At 39.9% G+C, this 10890-nt stretch overlaps 1 pseudogene; it reads left to right on the top strand.

Annotated features, from left to right (window-relative positions):
- The first annotated feature begins 997 nt into the window (after positions 1 to 997).
- On the top strand, positions 998 to 2068 carry LOC105857254 (thyroid transcription factor 1-associated protein 26 pseudogene; annotated as a pseudogene).
- The last annotated feature ends 8822 nt before the right edge of the window (positions 2069 to 10890 follow it).

Raw genomic sequence — 10890 nt, 5'->3', positions numbered from 1 at the left:
AGAGAAAGGAAAAAGCCAATAGAATTGAGAATAAGGATAAGAGAAAATTAGAGTAAAATAACTGCAATGAAGACAAACCTCTATTTTTAAAAACTTGGTGGCAATATTATGTATGTGACAGCTTTAGAAAGGAATCATGCTTCCCACAAAATAAAAAAAAATATGGGAAAAAAATTCAAATATAAGAATTAAAGTTTAAAAAAGAAAAGAAAAAATATTATACAAAAAAAGAAAAAGAAAAAAAGAAAGGAATCATGCCAGTTTTGTAATAGGCACACAATAGCTACTCAATAAATGTTTAACTACTTTGATATTTGATAAAAATCATGGAAAGGGATCAAAAATTATAGTCGGGAGAAAAGTGCTATCATTCTTGCTCACTCAACCACCTCATGAAAATTCTGAGAAGACACAGTGGATTATATAAAAATACAGATATGTGAAGGTATACAACAAAATATTACTGGTGGTTATCTCCAACTCAGGAATTATTTTTTTATGATTTTTATGATGAATATCTGAATACCTCATTTGACTATCAGCTCCATAAACTGTGACTGTGCTATGCATCGTATCCCTAGAGCCTAACCCAATGACTGAAACATTGCAAGCATTCAGTATTTGTGAATGAGTGAATAAATAAATAAATAAATGGATGAATGAAAATATTTTAATGTAAATAATTAGAATGGATTCCTGGATGGGGGCAGTAGAAAAAAATTGGGGGTTAACTTTTTAGGTACTATAAGAGAGAGCATCTTCAAAATATTTCTTGTGGGTTTAGCAACAAAAGATAAAAAGTCAAAAATTTAAGGAGAACTGCATATCAGAAAGAATATGAAAAAATACCCACTTTCCAGGAAAAAGAATCTGGTAACTTTCTTATATAGATGAAAGGAATTTAGTACTTTCTATTCTGAGCTCTATTTAAATATTTTTCCAAAATGTCATTCCCTTTTTATATAGTATAAAAGGGCTATTGAGTTTTTCTGGCGACGGAATTGGTCTGCGGAAATGGCGCGGGTGAGGCTGGCACAGTGGCAGCAGAACGGGGCATTGGGGACACGTGGCGAAGGGGGTTCTTCGGTCGCATTCAGGAATAAGAATGTGAAACAGAGGATATGGCGGCCTAACTATTCTCAAGCCTTCGTGGGGAGCGTACGCGAAGGACAAGGCTTTGCATTTCGGAGGAAACTGAAGATTCAGCAAAATTACAAGAAATTGCTATGGAGGAAAAAGAAGGTTCAAGTATCTCAGGAATCCCAATTCAAAGATAGATACCCAGATCATCTGAAACATCTATACTTAGCTGAAGAGGAAAGACTCAGGAAGCAACAAAGAAAAGTTGACCAGCGTTTGTCAGAAGAGCAAGTTGACCAAACTTTGCCTGACAAACAGCCTAGCATTGACCAGTCTTTGTCTGAAGATCGGTATAGCTTTGACCAGCCTCAGCCAGAAAAACAATGTAGCAAGACAGTAAAGTCCTTTAACGTTCCAAAGCAAAATAAAAAGAAAACATCAAATCAAAAAGCACAAGAAGAATATGAAAAGGTACAAGCTAAGCGTGCTGCTAAGAAACAAGAATTTGAGAGGAGAAAACAAGAGAGAGAAGAAGCTCAAAGGCGCTACAAAAAGAAGAAAATGGAAGTGTTCAAAATATTGAGTAAAAAGACTAAAAAGGGCCAACCAAACTTGAATTTACAGATGGAATATCTTCTTCAAAAAATACAAGAAAAAAATTGAATCATATTTTTTTCCTCAGAGGTTAACATACCTGCTGCCCTTTGAGTTCTTTTATATGTGTAATAGGTACATCCTAACAATGAACTTGATTTGTCAACATAAACTATATTGCTGAACTCTACTAAATATAAAATGTCTAAATATTTTTGTTCTTATAAAAGAAACCTTTCTATATATACTCTACATAATATGATGTGTTTCTTATTTGTTTGCCTCTGAAGGAAGGTTGTCCTGAAGAACTTAAAGAACCTTCGATTGGGGAGACAGGCTCAAGCATGTAGTACTTTTGTACCATATGAAATTTGTATGAAATAAAATGTTTTCAAAAAAAAAAAAAGGGCTATTGAGTAAAATATTTTCTTAAGCTAGTATCACTGATTAATGAAATGTCTTTATAATATAATATTTGAAATAGAAAGTCGCATTGAACCTTGTAGTAAATAGAGAAGTTAGATTACAAAAGAAAGATGCTTTGCCTTACTTTTTTTTTTTTTTTCCTTTTAACCCTTTGGTAGTTTTCTGGGCCTTCTCTACAGATTCTTGGTTGGTAAAGTTCCTAAGTAAGATTTTTTAACGTCTTTTATACCTTTTATTCAATACTTCTAATAAGAAGAAAAAATACCTTTTCCTCTACCATCTTATAGCTTTGAAAAAAATACTGTAAGATTTCCACTGTGGATGCAGAAAATTTTTATTCACTGTGGAAAACTGGGTCATCTTCTTTTCAGAATCTTTTTTTTTTTTTTTTTTTTTTAAATCTGAGAACAGGTTCAAGGGAAACAAGGTAGAAAGTTTCAACAATCCAGTGGGGAATTCCACTTAGAGACAAAAGAAGCAAGATAGGCTAGAGAGGTGATTACATAGATTTAGCATGGTTAAAACAGATACTTCTAACACAAAAATGTGCAAATTAGAGGGTTAATAGTTGATTCAACAAGAGACATAAATGGGCGTTTCAGTTTTGTGAAAGAACAAAAATCGGCTGGCTTCCTTCAAATCTGTACATTTTAAATCTACCAATTTATTAGTTTCCCGATGTACTGTTTCTTTGTGGCTTTTTAGGTTTACAATTCTTACTGCAAGAGAGAAAAGATAATCCCCACTGTGGTTAAAAATAAAAGGGAGGAAAACACAGATTTAATTTATTTAAGCCACACATGAAATTAGAGGAAACCAATAACTCAGTTTGAGGAGAAACAAAGTTACACTTGAAGAAGGACAAAATCAGAAGTGACTTTATAAAAAGCTCCCTAATGATAGTAATGGTAAGATGGTATATAATGTAACTTTTCTCTCTGGCTCTTGGAAAATTTATCCAATTTAAGTACCCTTGTATCTTTCCTCCTAAATAATCTTTTAAAACTTTTCTCCCCAGGTCCAGTTAATGTAAAAAAAAAAAAAAAAAAAAAAAAAAAAAACTTTTCATTTCTGTGATTTGCTAGATTAAAAAATTATTTTATCTGCAGAATATCTACCTCAGTTTTCAAATTTAGTGTAATGAGTTGTTTTAAAAGTTTTGTTATATAAAACAAATCGACATTAACCTAGTTTCTCACAATTTATGTAAGCTAAAAGTGAGAACAAATGATTAAAATATCCAAGCTGATAAATGCAAGATTTTTTAAAATACCTTTCAGTGTCTTAGGATATTTAAGGCAAGGGGTTAAAAAATCTCCTCCTTGCTATATTTGAGATTTATGAAAATTTTGATTATATTTAATCAGAGGAATGAAATATATTTCTTCATTTTTCTTAGAGATTCCTATAGAGAGAAATAAATTTCTACAACTCTAAAACTATATTTTTATTGATAAATTTTAGTTTCTATTTATAAGTAATATATTTAGAAGATTTAGGTTTTTTAAAAAGAAGAAAATAAAAACCCCAATCATTTCATCACATAAAAATAACAACTATGAACATTTTGGTGTCCACCTATTCAGACTTTTTTTGCCTTATTCTATAATACATATTGTTTTAATAAAAATGGAATCATAGGCTGGGCGCGGTGGCTCACACCTGTAATCCTAGCTCTCTGGGATGCCAAGGTGGGCAGATTGCTTGAGGTCAGGAGTTCGAAACCAACCTGAGCAAGAGCAAGACCCCCGTCTCTACTATAAATAGAAAGAAATTAATTGGCCAACTAATATATATAGAAAAAATTAGCCGGGCATGGTGGCACATGCCTGTAGTCCCAGCTACTCGGGAGGCTGAGGCAGTAGGGTCACTTGAGCCCAGGAGACTGAGGTTGGTATGAGCTAGGCTGACGCCACGGCACTCACTCTAGCCTGGGCAACAAAGTGAGACTCTATCTCAGGAAAAAAAAAAAAATGGAATCATAATACATATTATTTTATGTAACCTGCTTTTTTTTCACTTAAACATATTGAAAATCGATTTATATTTCATTTCTAAAACTAAATATCATCTTGATATTTTAACAATGTGTTTATTATTAGACATGTGTTTATTATTTATAAGCTATGATGAAGATACTTATTCGATTCCTTACTTATATAAAAGACATTAAAAATTTCTTTCACTAGACTTATCCTTCTGGTTTTGGAGAGAAACAGTAAGTTAGGATTAGACTTAGATAAACTTTTGTTTAGCAACACTTATATAGTACTTATTTCCTGTCAGACACTATTCTAAGCACTTTAGAAATATTAACTGATTTACCTCCTCTTCAATGAGGGACATATAGTTACTATTCCCATTTTACAGATGGGAAAATGAGGCACAGAGTTCAGGCAACGTGCCCAGTGTTTTACAGGAAGTAAGATGTAGAGCTAGGCTCATACCCAGGCTCATGCTCTGAACCGGTCGCTTACAAGGCCTGTTTCTGTTATTTTCTTGGCTATCTGTGAAATGGGCCCTGTGGGCTAGTTGGGCAGCATGGGCGTATCCCAGAAAGAGAATCTGTGGGCATTGGAAAGCTTTTTGAAATTAAAGGAACCCAGAACTTCTCCATAGATCAGGAACAGAATGCCAGACCTTATTAAGAATAAAAAAATGGAAAACCTTATCTGAAGAAAATCATTATCACCCTCTATTCAAATCTTTTTGTGATTTGATAATTCAGCATTCCATAAGAGAATTATTTTGCAGAGTGTAATTTTCTTTTACTTCCTTGCACCATTTTGCTGTGAGGTAAGTCCAGTTAATCTAATTGGCTTAATGAGAAAAAATTTTCAAACTTCATTTACAGTGATGTGCTCTTTTAAATGTTTGCCCCAAAGTTTGCTATGTGGGCTTTGATATAGCTAATCCTAAGAAATCCTGTCCTCGTAGAGAAACAACAGCACAATACTGCTTGTTTTCCATCAAAGTTAGTGAATATAAAGATTGGTTTCAAAGCAGTCTACCCTGAAAGCAGCCTCAAAACAGACAGTTAAAACCCACTGAAGGCCGGGCCTACTGTTACAATGAACCATAGCAGGAGGAACTAAAGAAGGCTCCAAGGACAGAACCCTTCAGAAGTCTCCGGGGTTGCCAGCAGGCCTATTTGAGGACGGATTAGTTGTTCTGAGGAAGAACAAAGGTGCCTTCTTACCCTCACAGAGGCTGCCCTTCTGTGGGGGAATTTTGCTGTTACAGGACCTGGAGTTCTCAATGCCATTTAAAACTAGCAGCACAACATGTAGGGTTTAATGCTGACAAGTTTATAAGCCCTGTCAGCAGTGAACTCAGAGGAAATTCAACCCGGCCCGGTAACAAGGGAGGGAGCACAAACAGAATAAATGGCTGACAGGAGTAGGGAATATTGTTTTCTATCACACCGTATCCTGTGTTGGATGTAGTTCAGACCTATTATTCCCGAATCAGAAGCAACTACAGGAAAATTAAGTCTGTTGAACTGAAAAGATTATTTTGCCGGACTCCACAGAACGTTTTGTTTAGGGGAAGACTTGGTTTTCATAACACCTCAGCTGTCATCCTCTCTTTGCCACGGAAGAGGACGAACTTCACCGTCTGCTCGTGGAGCCACGGTATGGCCTGAGTCCCGCTGCACCTTGCAGAAGGGGAAGGAGTCCAGAGGGGACCAGGAGAGGGGTCTTCCGCCACAGACACTTGCCTCCGCAGGCAGTTTCTCCCAGTTCTGTGGCTGTCCTCACCAGCCGTAGTTTGCCAAGCTTCATTTAAGAACCAGACTTGGCCAGGCGCGGTGGCTCACGCCTGTAATCTTAGCACTGTGGGAGGCCGAGGCGGGCGGGGATTGCTCAAGGTCAGGAGTTTGAAACCAACCTGAGCAAGAGTGAGACCCCATCTCTACTATAAATAGAAAGAAATTAATTGGCCAACTAATATATAGAGAAAAAATGAGCCGGCATGGTGGTGCATGCCTGTAGTCCCAGCCACTTGGAGGCTGAGGCAGGAGGATTGCTTGAGCCCAGGAGATTGAGGTTGCTGTGAGCTAGGCTGATGCCACGACACTCACTCTAGCCTGGGCAGCAAAGCGAGACTCTGTCTCAAAAAAAAAAAAAAATGTTTTTATCAACTTAAATCATACTTAAGTTTTATCAGCATAAATGGGAAGTTTAGTTTCATTTCCACAGGGCTGAAAGAGTTTGTTTGGCAAACACAACAAAAAGACGAGGTTGGAGAGACTAAGGGGTTGTTTGTTATTGCTTCGTTTCACTATATGAGGATTCTCTTTCTAAATTTAAAATGGTGAAACAAGGTGCTCTGAACACCAACTTAGATTTATCCTGTAAGTGGCCTCAAAACTGATAGAAAACTCAATCCAAGAACTGGCAAACTGAGACCAAACATCGGAGAGGACACTTAAAAAGGCATCCAAGCAAATGTTTTCACAAATGCTTTTACTATTGTTACTTTGTTTTAAAAAAAATAAAAGGAAAATGATCCTTCTATTCACTCAATCATTTAGCAAATATTTATTGTCCGCTAAGTGCCAGGAACATCCAGAGGTGAGTAAGACAGGCCCTTGCCCTGTGTCCTTAAAGTCACTAGGGGAGGCAGTCTCTGAGACCTGCCCTTCCTGTTGTGACCATCTTCATCACGCAGGGCTTAGCTTCTGACTTCTATTTGCAGTTTAGGCTTTCCTCAACTGACAACGGCATGCAACAGCAGCTACCATTTAGTGCCACTCTTACTACATGCTTTACATATGTGTTCTCTTTTAAATCCTTGCAACAGTCAAACCTGAGGGAAACTGTGGCATGGGGGGGGAGGGGGCTTGTGCAAACTAGAAATAGATACTTCTGCAAGGTAGGTACTGCCAAGTGATCTGAGCCCAAGTGGGATGTCGGCCCCTCCCTTCTCACTTCCTCTACCAGGTACCTTTGTGCAGTTCACAGGCTGCACAACTGTACTTTGCATGCCTGTTAAGAACCTAGTTAAGGTTCATCAACCTTGTTTTACAAAGGAGGAAACCGAGGTTCAGAGAGGTTAAATAACTTTTCCAAAGTCATGCACTCAGTAAGTGGGAGAGCCTTGACTCAAAGCCACATTTGTTTTATTCTGAAACACTGCTGTCCTGCTATTTCAATTTGCCTTCTTGTTGTTTTGCCAATGCTTACCGAATCTCCCCTTGCTGAAGCAATAGTAATAGAATTCTCAAAGAGCCTGTCACTTCTTATGCGTGATTTCCACATGGTCTTGGAGTCTTCCCTTTCTATTCTTTCTTATTGACATGGTTAATAACAACATCTAAATGCTTAATATTTTTTAACTGATGGTGTGCTTTAAATCTAGCTTATTTAAACAACACGGAATAGGAATATTTTAGCCCTATATAAATCTGTGGGTGGAGGTAATACACATATAAAAGTAAACACATGCATGTATACAAAAGCAATTTAATGATTTTATTTTTATTTTTATTGAGACAGAGTTTGCTTTGTTGCCCAGGCTAGAGTGAGTGCCGTGGTGTCAGCCTAGCTCACAACAACCTCAAACTCCTGGGCTCAAGCAATCCTGCTGCCTCAGCCTCCCGAGTAGCTGGGACTACAGGCATGCGCCACCATTCCTGGCTAATTTTTTTCATATATTTTTAGTTGGCCAATTAATTTCTTTCTATTTATAGTAGAGACAGGGTCTCGCTCTTGCTCAGGCTGGCCTCAAACTCCTGACCTGGAGCAATCTGCCCGCCTCGGCCTCCCAGAGTGCTAGGATTACAGGCGTGAGCCACCAGGCCCGGCCTATTTAACGATTTTAAAAAGTCTCTTTCCCATTGTGAGGATTTGCCTTTACCACTGTTTTTGCCCATACCACGGTCTTTCAAGGTCACCCCCGAATGGGAATGTTGTGGGCAGCAGTCCATTATTGACTCATACCAACTTCGCCATGATGACCCATCTGTGACTGAAGCTTGGGTTTTTCATCCTCTGTTAGCGGCTCATATGAAAACCACACGAGGTCATAGGTGAGAGCCAAGGAAGAGATGCCAGGGCAATAGCAGGGGGCTCGTGGGGTCTGCCCACCTTTCCTGCAGCTTATTTGTGCCTTCTGTACCTGTTCAAGCCCAATCTCAGGTGTACTCCTCCTCTCTTACACTAGATTGCTGGGGCGCCCCCTATCTTTATAACTTGGAGCTGTGAGAGCACCCAACTCATGATGAGCTGTTCTGGCCACATGGTGACTTGGTGTCCCATGGTGAGGTACTCAGATTATATCAGGGCCCAGCAGCCTGCCAGGAGCTGCATTTTGAATGCTGGATCATCCTCTGCAGCACCTTGAGACCCCCTAGGGGTCTGCACTGCAGTCCTCCTGTTGGACTAGACAAAGAACTCAACATGGCATCTTTTTCTTCCACAGATGTCCCTCCTACATCTGGGATCTGCTGTGTTGTATGGCCCAAGCAGCTAAGCTGCTTTTACTGAAAACTGGGCCTGCTGCCAAGCCCTCTCTTGTTTTGGACTACACTCCAGAGCTAGCAGCTTCCAAGTCCCCTTGTAAGTGGATTGAAGCAGTGTACACCAGGGTGGAATGTTCTGCAAGCAAAACCACTAACAAGTGCTTCTTTCTTACAGGTAGGAAGTAGAAGACGCAGTGTGCAACCCTTTACCTTGAAGGGGACATCCGTGTACGTCCTCCACTAATCTGACAGGCGTCTGGGTCTCCGTGGGGTTAACTTCTCACCCTCTGGATTATGTATATCTTTTTTTTTTTTTTTTTTTTTTTTTTGAGACAGAGTCTCGCTTTGTTGCCCAGGCTAGAGTGAGTGCCGTGGCGTCAGCCTAGCTCACAGCAACCTCAAACTCCTGGCTCAAGCAATCCTGCTGCCTCAGCCTCCCGAGTAGCTGGGACTACAGGCATGCGCCACCATGCCCGGCTAATTTTTTTTTTATATATATATCAGTTGGCCAATTAATGTCTTTCTATTTATAGTAGAGACGGGGTCTCGCTCTTGCTCAGGCTGGTTTTGAACTCCTGACCTTGAGCAATCCGCCCGCCTCGGCCTCCCAAGAGCTAGGATTACAGGCGTGAGCCACCGCGCCCGGCCTTGGATTATGTATATCTTATCAAGGCATGTGCAGTATATGTCACAGCTTGCTCATTATCATATATCATGTGCCTGAAAATAGTTGACCGGCGAAATTTTTGTGCAATGTTCAGAAAGTACAGGTCCCTGTGACAGAAAATGGGAGAATTAACATAGTCTGGGGCAATCCTATGAATATGTACCATTGTTATTACAAGAGAATGCAAACTGCTCCGATCCTCCTTTTTTATATTTATTTATGAGACAGGGTCCTGCTGTGTCGCCTGGGCTAGAGTGCAGTGGCATCATCATAGCTCACTGCAACCTCCAACTACTGGGCTCAGTCGATCTTCCTGCCTCAGCCTCCCAGGCATCACTACATGTGCGTGCCACCACGCCTGGCTAATTTTTCTATTTTTTGTAGAGATAGGGTCTCGCTCTTGCTTTGGCTGGTCTCAAACTCCTGGCCTCAAACCGTCCTCCCGCCTTGGCCTCTCAGAGTGATCCTCCTTTTCGATTGCTATGGAAAAGAATATTTTCACCAGATCAATGACCACATACTACAACCTTGAGGCTGTGTCAATCTTCTCTAGTAAGGATACCACAGCTAGCACAGCAGCTCCTTTGTTAGACTCAAGTAGCACACAATCATCCACTATCTGGTTTTTGTGAATGCTAGCAAGGTTACTCAGTGGGAACCACCACCTCTGCATCCTTTAAATCTTTGAGGGTGGCTCTCATCTTTGTCATGCCCTTCTGAAATGTGATATGGTTTTTATTCACTATCTCAGCTGGGTGGGGAGGTGAGCAGCTTCAGGGACTTCCATTTGGCCTTTTCTACTACAATTGCTTTCACTCTGAAAGAAAAATAAAATAAAACTTGGATCTTACAACATCCAGGTTAACGAGAGAGCCACAACTTGAAGAACTAGGTATTCAATCTCTGAGTGTTTATACAGTCTCTACGTAACAAGGTGCACACGTGTGCTCATCCTCTCCCCTCCGCTTTTCCTCTGCAGCCACATCCCAGCAGCTCACTCCAGCTGCTCTGCCAGGGCTCTTGTTCTCTGCCCTGAGGCTTCTCTGCCGTAGCCAGTGGCACAGCTGCTGCAGGCTTCTTAGCCCTTCTGTCAAACGTGCAAACCTGGGAATAGGAGGGACTTCACACCCTTGACCAATGGGGTGGGAAGCTGTGGATAAATCCTCCCATCTTATGATCCTTGGGCATAATGGACAACCATGAGGTCCATTCTGCATGACTCTGGAGGGATTTCTAGAGAGAACACCTCCGTTTCCCACGGTGGTGATCGGCTTCATAACTCGCCCTTGATTTGGCTGTCCTTCCAGCCCAACTTCTCTCTTTCACATCCCACTTCTATTCCCTTAGATTGCTTACCGAAATAAAGTAGCTGCATGCAAACTCTAGTTTCAGGATCTACTCTGTGAGCTTGGTGTGGCACGCTTACATACAGAACTTTTACATGTTGTCATAGCACATCAGAAAATACATGTAGGCACTTAAAGACTCATGCAAGATCCCACTAGCCAGACGTAAGCTTTCTAGACTGTTGTCTTTGCTTTTTTTAAAAAAATAGAACTAGACTTTTTTAACTTATTTTCACTGTATGTATTGTAAACATGTTTTCTTTGTGGTGAGAACATTTAAAATGCTCTTTTTTTTTTTTAGCTGTTTTGAA

Source organism: Microcebus murinus, chromosome 10 (genome assembly GCF_040939455.1).
Source record: "Microcebus murinus isolate Inina chromosome 10, M.murinus_Inina_mat1.0, whole genome shotgun sequence".
In the NCBI taxonomy this organism is placed as follows: Eukaryota; Metazoa; Chordata; class Mammalia; order Primates; family Cheirogaleidae; genus Microcebus; species Microcebus murinus.
Note: the sequence above shows the minus strand (reverse complement) of the source record. Positions and strands in the feature narration are given on the sequence as shown.